At 34.0% G+C, this 14,267-nt stretch overlaps 1 protein-coding gene across 1 annotated transcript in view; it reads right to left on the bottom strand.

Annotated features, from left to right (window-relative positions):
- Positions 1-10,787, bottom strand: part of LOC119838063 — a 107,601-nt gene extending 96,814 nt beyond the window's left edge. Inside the window, exon 1 of the mRNA XM_038363871.1 lies at positions 10,285-10,787. The gene's annotated coding sequence lies outside the window, so the exon portion shown is untranslated. The remainder of the gene's footprint in view (positions 1-10,284) is intronic.
- Positions 10,788-14,267: the final 3,480 nt, after the last annotated feature.

Below are 14,267 nucleotides of genomic sequence, written 5' to 3'. Positions count from 1 at the left end.
GACAGATTCGAAATTCAAATGTAATATTTTTTTATAATTAAGTGTAACAGTATTTATGGCCAGACTAAGTATTTAATTAGCTCTGTTCTTAACATTTGATTAGTTAGTTTTTATTGCGAGCATTAGAAGATATATACTATTTTAATTGAACATATAATATTGATTGAAAATACTTTTCTAGTTTCTATTCATATAAAGCTGAAGGATTTGAACCATGTTTGTTAGAACACGCGAATCTTGGAAACTACTGTACAAAAACAAAACTCTTTCGGCGATGCATGTGTACGCGATACCTGAGTGTTATACGCTGTATATTGCTTACCACGGGCAAAGACGGGGCGGACCGCTGCTATAGGATAAGTTAGTACTTACTTTGTTGAATGAAAATATCACAATTTAACGTTGGTATATACTATTTAATCTATGCAGGAAGTGTCGCTTAGATCATTGAAATGATCTCTGTATCGTCTACTAGCTGCGCCCCGCGGTTTCACCCGCGTAAGTCCGTATCCCGTAGGAATATCGGGATAAAAAGTTGCCTATATGTTATTCCAGTTGTCCAGCTGTCTACGTACCAAATTTCATTGCAATCGGTTCCGTAGTTTTTGCGTGAAAGAGCAACAAACGCACACACATCCTTACAAACTTTCGCATTTATAATATTAGTAGGATTAGTAGCATAGGATAGTAGGATATACATATAAAATTCTCGTGACACAATGTTAGTTGCCATATTCCTCCGAAACGGCTGAACCGTTTTTGGATTTTATGAGTTTTTGTGTGCATAACGGGTAGTTCTAAGAACGGGCCAACATCTATATTTCATACCCCTAAATGATAAGAGTAAGGCAGAACAGCGTTTGCCGAGTCAGCCAGTATCAATGTATAAACAGCACATGGGAAAACGGTCAGTAATAATCATTTATCTATGTAGGATAATTACTTATTAACATATACTAATATTATAAAGCTGAAGAGTTTGTTTGTTTGAACGCACTAATCTCAGGAACTATGGGTCCGATTTGAAAATTTTTTTTCAGTGTTAGATAGCCGATTTATTGAGGAAGGCTATAGGCTATATATGCTCCACGGGTGAAGCCGGGGCGGACCGCTAGTTACATATAAATGGTTTTTCTCGCAAGATTGCTAGCTGCGCCCCGCGGTTACAACCACGTAAGTCCGTATCCCGAAGGAATATTGGGATAGAAAAGTTGCCTATATGTTATTCCAGTTGTCCAGCTGCCTACGTACCAAATTTCATTGTAATCTGTTTAGTAGTTTTTGTATGAAAGAGCAACAAACACACACACATCCTTACAAACTTTCGCATTTATAATATTAGTAGGAGTGGGATTAGTAGGATAAGTAGTAGGATTTGTTTGAGCTGGTATCAAAAGCTAATTCTTATTTTGAGTGCGATGTGACAATTGCATCAATAAATCCTTAGAATACAATAAATCACATCGGTAGCTAGCTGTAACGCGCGGCGTTACTCGCGTGTTACTTGGGTAGCAAGTTGCCTATGTGCTAATCCAGACTGTAATCTATCGCTGTATCAAATTTCATACAGATACGATAAGCTGTTCGCGAGAAATAGTAACAAACATCCATTCATCCATACAAACTTTCGCGTTTATAATATTAGTTGGAAAATTATAGACAACAATATTCTTTAAGGTAATTTCTATCATAATTGAGTAATTAAACAGCAGTTTATAGACATTTCAACTTAACATCAATACGCATGAGAATGTATTATATATATTCCCAATTTTTCATTACAGTAAAAAAAATACATTTTTTAAGTTTACACGTGTATGTATAAGCCTTTACAAATTTTAATAGCAGCTAGTGTGAACTGGCTTTATACAATCTGAATGAACGCTTAGTCACTGGCTTGTCATAAAAAAAAATTAACAGTCTATTTTTAATTACAATGAATAATTTCGCTTTAGATTAATGGCTAAACAGTACCCGCATTGTATTTGAGCAATACTCAGCGCGTAATGGTTTAAATTTAAAGAGAAAATTAAAAAAAAAAACAACATACAGACGCATATATAGAACCTCCTCTTTTCATTTTTGGAAGGCGTTTATAAATAAATTCCTGTATTGGCAAATGGTATAAATAAGATTTTTCTTATTTTATCTATACTATAATATCAACGGTCGGGGTAAAATTTTGTACATTGAAGATATTTAGACTTTTTAGGGGCGTTTTATTATCGATATACCGTCTGTCTGTATCTCGAATGAGAATCATGCAAAAACTACTGAACGGATTTTGATAAAACTTAGTATGGTTATAGCACCTACTCCGATATTTACGTTTCATCCCGTAAATCGATACTGTGGGGGGAGGGGGGGTGAAAGTCAATCTAAGTATTTATTGACAAACGCGAACGAAGTCGCGAGTACAACTAGTATAAACACAAGTAGATAAATTAGCCTAACGACCTTCGTCAATTATTATCGAAAAATATACGTTTCTACTCTGTTCTGTGACTTTTCTTAAATTAGTTAGTCGACTCCCAAATGAATATGTACCTGTATATATTTTTTAAAACGATACAAAACTAATTGATTATTTCGATTTTCTTATTTCCCTAGCCTCCAACTTTTAATGTGGCGAACATAAATTAGAGGTTTATATAAAACATTATTATTCTTAACCGACGTTTCAAATAAACTAAAAAGGTTTTTCGACTTTATTGTTTTTTGGCTCTGTTACCCGATAGCTCCGCGGGTGTTCAACCGATGGACGTGATTCTTTTTGTGTTTGATAGGGAATTGGTCATTTGGTCCCATTTCAGAATCTGGAGGGGTATCTCCCCCCAAGAGACGTCTGCGACATTTTTGTTAGAAAGAATCTTCTATTTATCTGGCATAATTATCTTAATATATATAAATCTCGTGTCACAATGTTTGCCCTCAATGGACTCCTAAACCACTTGACCGATTATAATAAAATCCGCACACCATGTGTAGTTCGATCCAACTTGAGAGATAGGATAGTTTATATTGTTTCAATTGCGATAAATGACTACCCGGGCGAAGCTGGGGCGTGCAGCTAGTATATAAAATAAAATACCCCGGCAGCGTGACAGCTCGTCACAAAATCCGATATTTTCCTTTCTCCGCCATTTTGACGTGGCACTCATAACTGCGATAATTTTAACACTTCCCAGACTAGGAGGCCCGTTTCCTTTTCCTCCCCCTTTCTAGCCCATTCCTTTGTTTCCGCCGTCAATCCTCTCCTGATTCTTTATTCCTAAAAAGTGGAGAAGGCTGTTGCAGCGGCCCTAACGCTGCGAATGTTAATGGACGGTGGTGGTACCATCCCATACCATCACTAACCACCAGCTCCCGCCTATGACATAAAAAAGACTAAGCTTCATCAATACACGACTCACCAAACACACCTCAAACAGTACCCCTTCCTACGCAGTCGGTAAAAACGTTGCAGGCAAATCTCAATGAAACTGCATCTCGAGAAATTCGACTCTAGGCGCTAATGCGTTCTAATGGAGCGTAGGATACTGAGAAATCTATTTCCAAACACATTTTAATCCGGTGTTATTTATTCAGTTAGCTCTTCACATTCACGGAACTGTTGCGTTAACCGACTTCAGAAAAGGAGGGGCTCGTTTCGTCGAAATCACTCGCACGGACAGAGAAAAGAAATTGAATTAATTAGTTCGAAGACATTGATTATAATGCACTATCAAATTTAAAGGTTACTAGATTTACATTTTTCTTTTATGGATTCTTATGTTTTGTCTTGACCAATTTTGATGAAATTGAAATAACAGCCTATTCCTATTACATAGGTAGTTTTTTTTAAGCCATAAGCGTGCAACTGGGCTGGTACCTGATAAATAAGGGATCACCACCGCCCGTGAACGTTCGCAGAGGTAGTCCCTCCTTCTTTTTAAGTGGGGAAATCTTACAAATCTTACATAGATATCCACGAATTCTGGGGGTAAAGCCGTTGGTTATATCGGATTCCTACCGACCAAAACCCCACTGTGTCCCACCGAGCCGCTTTAATGAAGAGGCCACGGGAGCTGGTCATAATTCGTCCGCAACCCTCGGCAGAGAGAGCGCCTCTGCGAATGCACTACCCACTTTTAAGGGGAAAGAGATAAGAAAAGGATTGAGGACTGGCCCAATCCGTGGCGAAGGGTGTTCGACTCCCACATGAAACAGGTAGTTCTGAGTATCGATCGTTGACTATTTTATATACCCACTCGCTGTTGCCCGCAGCTTCGCCCGCGCGGTCTTAAGAAATTTTCACGGTACGAACTTTCATGCCCTACATTATCCCCTTGGGGGTAGAATTTATCAAAATCCTATCTTAGCGGATGACTACGTCACAACATCTATCTGCATGCCAAATTTCAGCCCGATCCGATCAGTGATTTGATCTGTGCTTGATAGATCACTATGTCAGTGAGTCATCTTTGAGTTTTATATTTAGTACATAGATTATCTTGGCAAAACTTTGCCAGTTCTGCTGGTTAGCATATCATAAATGATAGGATCGATGAATTAATAAAATTAAACATCTCTTTCTTGAAAAAAAATCGATGTATTAGCCCAGAATATAACAAAATGCTAAACCATCTACGATTCGACTCGATAAAAGCGGCAATGGGCGTGTTAGGATTGTTTGTTTGGATTACTGCGGAGTATTTACAAACCGTACTTTCGACGAAATGAGGTCATTGACACGGAAGTGTGCCTTTTGACCAAGTGTGAAACGGTGGGTTATGGTTTACCACATTAAGTATTTGCGTTTAATTGTAACTTATACTTAATTCAAAAAGGTTTGAAGAGCATGGCAAATTCTTGACACTAAATAACATTTTTCAAGTTGAAACTTTATGAAAAAATAATATCGGTCAAGTGCGAGTCGGAATAGCGATATCTAGGGTTCCATTCAAATTAAAGACCAACTGCAAATCCAATTTATGACCGTGCCAACCGTTGCTTCACATGGAGTTTTTCTCTCATTTAATGTTAATCTCTTGTTTCTGCTAAATCAGCTGGTTAAAATATGTACGGATAGACAGACAAACAGACTGACTGACAGCCACCTCTTATTAAAAGGACCCCATTTTACCCTTTCCGTACGGAACCCTAAAAATAGTACCAAAAAATATAGTATTTTCTTGTGTTTGATTTTACGCGAGTATTATACATTTAGAAAATAAAAACTTTTTAACGGATTTTAAACGCAATTTATTCATTATATTACTGATTGAGTCAGGGAGACTGACTGAGTCTCCCCGTGACCACGCTCGCTGTAAAGTGTTCGAAATGTCGGGTTAATAATATAATGAATAAATCGCGTTTAAAATCCGTTAAAAGTTTACATATTCTTAACCATAAAATATATTAAGTACGTTTTAAAAATAGTAATTTCCATTTTATAAACACGTTAGTATACCTAGATAATTCTGTTACCATCTTAAGTTGACGCCGCATAAACAAGTTTATATATAGGCTATTATAAAAATAGGAAACCTGAATTAAATCTAGGCTACGAGTACACGAGCACCACATTTGTACCGTTAAGCCTGCCTTATATGTCTCGCTTAGGTAACCTAGCACAATTGTTAAGACCTAGGCTTTAAAAAAGGTATGAAAGTTGTGATATAAATAACTCAACATACGCAGAACTTGCTCCTATCCATGAAATATGGTAAATGCGAAAGTGATATATTTATTTTGATTGTTTTTAATAACTTAAGTAAAGTTAGGAAACTTTTCAACATTTATAATAAAGGGATACTAGGTTTTGCCCGCGGCTTCGCACGCGTCAAATTCGGTGTAGTTTAATAGATGTTATTATACATATAAACCTTCCTCTTGAATTACTCTATCTATTAAAAAACCCCCCATCTTAATCCGTTGCGTAGTTTTAAAGATTTAAGCATACATAGGGACATAGGGACAGAGAAAGCGACTTTGTTTTTTATTATCTAAGTATATAATAGCAGTAATAAAATACTTTTTCTCTTTTCGTTGGTTGAGAAGAGCCATACATTCTATATATAGAGTAAGAGTTTCAGCTCGTTCGTTTCTATAGAAACAGCTTTCCAAACCATTAGTAAATGGTAAAACTATGTTATGACAATTCAAAAGTGCTTCTGGATGTTTAAAAGATGTGAGTTTGAGTTTACAGTGAACTAGACGCTTATGCCGTCTCCGCCCGGATATTAAGATTCCTGTTTTATCCCAATGAAGCCTTTAATCGGAATAAAAAGTATCCTATCACCCAAGTCAGCTTTTACCCCATCTGTGTACAAAATTTCATCAAAATCCGTTGAGTAGTTTCAACAAACCATCAAATTTATAATATTTGTGTGATATAAGATGCTATAAATAAAACCCAAGATATCACTACTTGAACAAGCATAGTCAAGAAATAAAAATAGCTCAGATTACATCATATGTTTAAAAATTATGAGTCAATTGTTGACACAAACTATTTGTAACTGTATATTTTTAACAATAACATCCTCTGTATACACTAGCTTAGTTTATACATTGTAATTTAATTTGTAACTTTTTAAATAAGCTATTTAGTTTACATGAATCTAACAATATAATGTTGAAGTTTTCAATTATAATAAAATCATATATTCAGTTCTCACAATGTTGAGGAGTTATAAAAATTTAATAAATTGGATAAAACTTATTAATTTTTTTTTCTTTGTTTAAACACACTTATCTCCGAAACTGCTGTACCAATGACAATAGGCGAAGCAGGTGATTTTTTTTTTTGCAAAAGCATTTCAACAGCACATGTGTTATTCTGGTACATAAACTACATCAGTACTAATTATCATTAAAATGAGTACATTGGTTTTCCTGTGAAAAAGTAATAAACATATACTTTCTATACAAACAAACTTTAGTTTCTATAATATTTTCACTTAAATATAATTAAAAACACTCAGTTCTATGAGCGAAGGTATTTGTTTCTATAATGAAACTAGCTTATACCCGCGGCTTTGACCCTCCCTTAAATCTGAGTAGTTTAATAGATGTCATTATATATATGAACCTTCCTCTTGAATAACTCTGTCTATTATAATATTAAATATAAAAAAACCACATCAAATCTGTTGCGTAGCTTTAAAGATTTAAGCAGACATAGGGACATAGGGACAGAGAAAGAGACTCTAGTTAATACTACGTAGTGATTCCTTGTTATGTAACTAGGTTTGTTTTGAAAAATTCGATTATTTAACAAATAGAGCTTTTTACAGAACAAACTAATTACATGAAGATAAAAATGTATGTAATAATAATTTACATATGGTGTCCCACAAGACATTAAATTCTCTAAAGGGCCTCTGCGTGTTGGATCTGTGTACCCACATAAGCCTTTCAAAAGACCAGGTGCTTTCTTTCTGGAGGTGCCAGAGTATTATGCAGATATGTATATATTAATATTTGTCTTATATATTAACAAGGACTGTTATTAGGCCATCATACATTTAATTCCGTTTAGTTACTATAATATATACTAATTACTAACTGTATATTGTACTATATGGAGTTTAAAAAGTATTAAGTTCCTAGCTGATTCTTTTCTATAGCAATGACATTTAGAAAAATGGTACTTTAAAGAGATTTATTATACATAAGTTGTTGTAATTACAACTTACTTATAATAATAATGTTTGGTTCCTGCCATGTTTGCTAATATAAAAGCAGAATATTTAAATTTCACCAAAAAGCTATTAAGTATAACTTAACTGTATTCGCTAAGCTGTAACTTACACCGTACTTGTTCAAGTACACAGCTAACTGTACAACTTGATTCTCAGATTTTATTCAAACCTGTTTGGCTGCTTTCTGCTCAAAATAGACTAGGATGTTATGTTACCTAGATTTATTATGGAATGCCTAGACTTAGGTATCATTTACAATCTGACTTCAAAAAAGGAGGTGGTTGTCAATTTGAATGTATTTTAGTTGTTCTTGCATTTATTACCTCATCACTGGCTGGACTGATTTATATGATTCTTAAATTGGCCTAGTACTGATATTTGAAGACAGTTTTGCTTTTTGTTAAAAATAATTATGTAACACTATATTACTCCCTAAAGTAACTCTGTCTGTTTGTCTGTCTCTTCTTGACCTAATAAGCTGTTAAACATTTATCTACAAAAACACATAAATTGTAAACTCAGGCTTATTAAAAAGAAAGCCACAACATGTACAAACTTACATGACTGTTTATATTCATGTTTTTATGTAATACACATTTTTTGCTAGTTTTTGATATTACAGAGTTTTCGTCTAGTATGTAAATAAAATGAACTCTATTATTAATATTTCTTTCATAAAAAATTAGTACTTAAATATATACATGGGTTAAGGACAACACAGACTATACAAACACCAATTAGTATTTAATTAGCATTACAGTTAAGACCTAGGTTCTATTCTAAGTCTAGCATATATTAACACTAAATCAGGTGACCAATAAGGTGCACTGATAGACAACTTCCCTCAGCCCGTATAACTAAATAGAAACATCTAACCAGCTCCCATGGCCTATTCACTAAAGTGGCTCAATGGACCACAGTGATGTTTTAGCTAGGAATCTGACATAACCCACTGCTTCTTCCCTAGGGGATGTATCAATCTATAATCTAGGGTAGTGACTGTGAGGGTTCTAGACTAGCAAGCAATATCATGAATCTTATTATCCTAATTAGGAGCACCCGGTTAAATACATATGAGCAAGTGAGACAATTTCATTGTTTCTATTGTTATTTATTGATGCATATTTTGTTTTTGATTCTTAAAAAAAAATCCTCATAGGAGGCTTGTGTCCCAGCAGTCGGAACATATATGGGCTGATGATGACGAAGATGATTTCTTTGTTTTTTTTATAAATTTGTTTTTATATTAAGAAGATGTAAGAAAAAAAAATTATTTCCATTACATTTGTCACTGAGTGAAACTGTGGGGCAACATGCAATAATTATTTAATGCTTATGTTAAAGTTTAATTCTAAATTCAACTAACATCAATCCAATTTCATATTATAGTTATTATGTAATCACACTACAATTAAACTTATTACATAGGGTATTTGACATAAAGACGTAGTATTAATTATTGTAAACTAATTTAATTCAGCCGCTTAATTTGTTTGAAATATAATAATTAAATAGGAATAATCATAGATAATGAGATTTTTAATAAAATCTAAGTAAACCACATTCAAATTGTCACAACTAGACCAGATTTAAATGGGACCGCATGAAAGGCACCAGGTTTTTAAATAAAAGAAAAACCATCAAAATCTGTTCACTCAATTGAAATTTCTGAACTAACAAACACAATACAAATACAGTCGAATTGAAAACCTCTTTTATTTCCTGTCAATAAAAAAACAGTCTATACCATGCTATATAACTATAGGACATATATAATTTACAAAAACTAGTACTTTATAAGTAAAATACAAGAAAAGCACAAGAATATGAGCTAGTTCAATTATCACGGAAGCATCCTTTCGTAGCTATGACCTTTTTTTGCATTCTCCCTAACAATATACACTTGAATCCTGAGTTAAACTCAGCTAGCAGGGTTGAGTGAAACTTGTTTGCTAATTATGATTTAGTATGTCAGTGATGTGTGTTTATGAAGCTTACAGTGATTTTAAATGGTTTAGAAAATACATTTTTTGTTACCTATCATGTAATATCTCATGTATTTTGAAAACATTTTGAGAATTTTCGAAAACTGTGTTATAGAATGTACCATATAGTTGTTTTTGTCATGGTAAATAAATTTACCATAGATTAAAAACCGCAAGTTAAAAAAAAAAAGAATAAAAATTATGCACATAATGTTTGTTTTCATTCACGAATGAAAATGTCAGATCGATAGAATATTAACGACGTAAAATAACAGTAATAACAACAATACATTTGGCCGTTTAAAATGTCACAGAACAATGGTTATAGATTCCTGATAGTGATAAAAATCATCACGCGATCATAAAACATTATCTATCCTAAGCAATTTGAATATATTATGCGGGTCACAGACTATTTTATTATTCATTATCTGTCGCATGAAACTTTTTCCAGTGTCATTATGGTGCGCTTATCACTGAAAAAAATTACAATTCCAATTTCGAATATCACGCTGTAATATTTTAAATGCACAGTTGTAAACCAGTAGTCAATGTTCATGTGATAAATACGAAAATAATTCTACACATTAAAAATATGTTTGTTTACTAACCTTAGTGTTTCAGGATTGAAATCACAACAATATTTTATCACTCATATCATTATATCACTGATCGCACTATCTGAAACACAACATCGGATAAAACCAAACCGGCTTGTACCGAACCGATATTAAACCATGGGGAAAATATGCATTTTTTATTACCCCTATCGATTTTACCGCCACGATTGTACTGAACCGAAAATATTTAACTGTAGTCTAAACAGGTTCTATACAACAATATCACTTGGAGCACCTTAGTAATTTCATTAATAACACCTAATATCGATTCTCACGAAACGACAATTCAAACACTGGCCGATAAATTCATTATTTCTTATTCACCTTACATAACACGTTGCGATTCGTGATCAATTGCGACACATAAATTATTATTTATTAATTTAAAGTTTACTATGCTATGTTTTGAGGATTTTCCGTGTCATTTTTCTTGATACAAAGGTTCTAAATATGAATTACGTGCACGCACAACCATCACGGTGAACGCTCGCGATGACACTAAACTCTGTATAGATGTCGCATTACTTTCGGCCATTATAGAAAATGGCGACCGATGTGAGATGTCAAGTACTATCAGACGAAATTTCGCCTTAGCGCATACGAAATTGGAATTATATTGCTTTATATAAGATTAGCCCCAAAACTATTCGATCGTATTATGCGACTAATTCAAATTGCCGCGTAATTCGGGTCTGTTATTCGAGAATACGCGTCTATTTGTCTATTCGTATTAGAAAAAGTATCTTTCTCTTCCACTTGGATGCGTTTTCGAACAAATAAATTTTATTACGCTTGCGCGACTCATCTCGTTGTTATTGCAACATTCGACTTAATTTGAATAAAAATAAGGCATAGAAATAATATTTTTTGTAACAAAGATAATGTAGAGTGACTATAATACATTCGTGAGTAGCTACTGCATCCAGAGACAATGGTTTAATTTTTTTATGAAGGTAGTCGAATGAAATCTTTGTTTTATTATGCTTGTTATCAATGTACGATTTACGGCTACATTTTAACCGACTTGACAAAGAAAATGTATATTGTGTTATAAGTATCTGTAACTTAACAACGGAAAATCGGATGGTTTGAATGTGTTTTCATTGAGATACGTTTTATAAATGATGCTTTTGCGAAATTTGTTCATCAATTTTTAAATCAAGACTGTAACAAATTAGTTCAAAAATTTTTAATTTTATGAGTCTCATCCTTCAATAACCTGCAGATATTTAATTTTTTTTCAATTTTTTTTTTTTTATTTTATCCGAAAAATATGATATTGACTGTTTTGTAAATATATGTCATTGTACATTTTGTCATGTAAAATATGAAAAAAAAAAATGTTAATGTTTGTTACTCAATCATGCCTGATGCGCTAAACGGGTCTGGAAAAACTTCGACCCGAGGATAGATTACGGTCATTAATAAAATAAGGATAAGGCCGGAGGCCCGTTTCCTTTTCCTCACCCTTTTTTCCACCCTTTTTTCAATCCATTCCTTTTTTCTGTCGCCAATCCTTTCTTATTCCTTACTCCTTTAAAGCAGGCAGCGCATTCAGAGAAGCAATACCTCTGCTCTGTTCACGGGCGGTGGTGATCGCTCACCATCAGGTGAACCGCCAGCTCAATTGCCCGCTCTGTCATAAAAAAATGCAATATGTACGGAACCCTGTTATGCACAATATAACAATTTACACTTAACCATATTCAACACAAGTTACTCTAACTTAAGATCAAGTTACATAATAAGCTATTATTCGTAAATAGGTTAGGACACTTGTCACGCCAATTATATATACGTGTCAAGGTTTTACTTAGCTCACTAGCGTGTTAATCAATTTTTAGAGTTTCACAGTTTTGAGGCCCCAGGGCCATAGACGCCCCGCTAGGAAAACGTTGCATAATTACGTTCCTTCAAACGGTAAATTTTTTATCTCTGTTTATTTGTTGAATATAAGCATTTTCCATTAATTTCATTCATTCATCATTCTTCGTACCTAAATGAGTCTGTGTTATGACGTAAATTAGGCTTTGAAATGTCAACTGGGCCTCAGTGTCTCACTTTATCAGCACGGTACTACAAAGGCCCCACTGTGACAATGAGGCCCCATTATTTATATCACAGAGGCGTACCTATTGACCCGTAATGGGTACACCCTTGACATTATCACATATTCTGTGACTATAATCGTTCAAATAACAATAGCTAACGATAAAATCATTATCATTAATGAGAGAGCAGGTATATTACTATGTTTGTCTGTAGGTTTCACAAAATAGCTACTGAACAGATTTTGATGACTTTTAGTAACGAAGTTTCATAGATTAGGTTTCGAAAAATCTGTTTTGTTCTAGGTTCCATTTTTAATATATTTTTTAAGGGGTTGTAGTTGTAGAAACATAATATATGTACACACTATGTTTCTATAACTGCAATTTATTATCAAATCAATAAATTTAGAGACTAAATTTCTGTTAAAATTATGCAGACTAGTATATCGAATCTTCGACTATGCAATTAGTTATAAGCCGCGAACAAAAAACTTAGCTTTATACATTTTAAATAAACGATTATAAACACAAACCAAATTGTGATCAGCGACGTGGAAAATGTATTGAAAGTTTCACTTTCAACGTAAAAGATGAAATGGGGAAAAAATAACAAAGACAGCGCCGCCTAAGGCAACGAGGCTTAAAAAAAAGGATCCTAATTTCTGAACTGAGAAAACGATCTTATGATTTTAACTGACAGCTCTTTGAGCGGGAAATTAGTTGTTCCATTTTTGAATTCCTTTTACGGAATGATACAATATTTGGTTAATTTGAGTGAAATCAAACGGGGGCCTGAATATTTTATGAACATGCCGATTTTTTGTTAGAATTATAAAAATATGGCTACTTATATTCTATACGTGAGTAATTACGCGTTAAATCGCTTCTGGAATGTACAATTTATCACAAAAAAATCTATAGGTTATTATTTTTTTCAACTGAGCTGGTGGTTCGCTTCATGGTAAGCGATCACCGCCGCCCATAAACATTTGCAGAAGTAGGACCGCTGTGAATATGTTGCCCTCTTGAGGGGTGAAGGTTAAGGAAAGGATTTACGAATGAATGAAAGGAGTGTTAAGGGAAAAAAGAGGATATAGGCCACCGATTCCACCACTCACCGTACGAAACACAATAGCATGCTACTATTTCACGCCGGTTTTCTATGGGGGTGTGGGTCTTCCCCGGTGCCATTTTGCTCAATTCGTGCCGAAGCGTGCTCGACTCCCGTATACCTACTTAAATGTAAGAATTTGGTGCAGAGAGACTATAGTCTGGATAAGCACATAGGCTCCTATTAACCCGAGTACGATGCGAGTGACGCCGCGGGTTACATCTGATTATTTATAAAGGAATAACTGCAAAGTAATAATATAGTCGTTTTATGTTCATGAAAAACTAGCGGCACCCGCGGTTTCACCCGCGTAAGTCCGTGTCCCGTAGGAATATCGGGATAAAAATTTGCCTATATGTTATTCCAGTTGTCCAGCTGTCTACGTACCAAATGTCATTGCAACCGGTTCAGTAGTATTTGCATGAAAGAGCAACAAACACACACACATCCTTACAAACTTTCGCATTTATAATAGAAAGAAAGAAAGAAAGAAAGAAAATACATTTATTTATATAAGGTAAAATAAAAAATATAAAAAAATGATCTAATTTACAACACAATAAACCTCATATAAACAGGAGATCCACTCAGTGTAAAAGAGTCTAAGCCCATTAAAGGAACTTAGACTCTCCACTGATTTTCAGTGGACACCACATTGACCCCCTGACAGTGGCAGCGTACATCTAAGAATAAGAATAACAAAAAAAATATATATATATATATTAATATTAAAAAATAAGCACAGTAATATAAAATAATGCATAATTTAATATAAATACCCAATTTACAATAATTAAATATAAATATAAACG

Source organism: Zerene cesonia, unplaced genomic scaffold (assembly GCF_012273895.1).
Source record: "Zerene cesonia ecotype Mississippi unplaced genomic scaffold, Zerene_cesonia_1.1 Zces_u001, whole genome shotgun sequence".
NCBI lineage: Eukaryota > Metazoa > Arthropoda > Insecta > Lepidoptera > Pieridae > Zerene > Zerene cesonia.
Note: the sequence above shows the minus strand (reverse complement) of the source record. Positions and strands in the feature narration are given on the sequence as shown.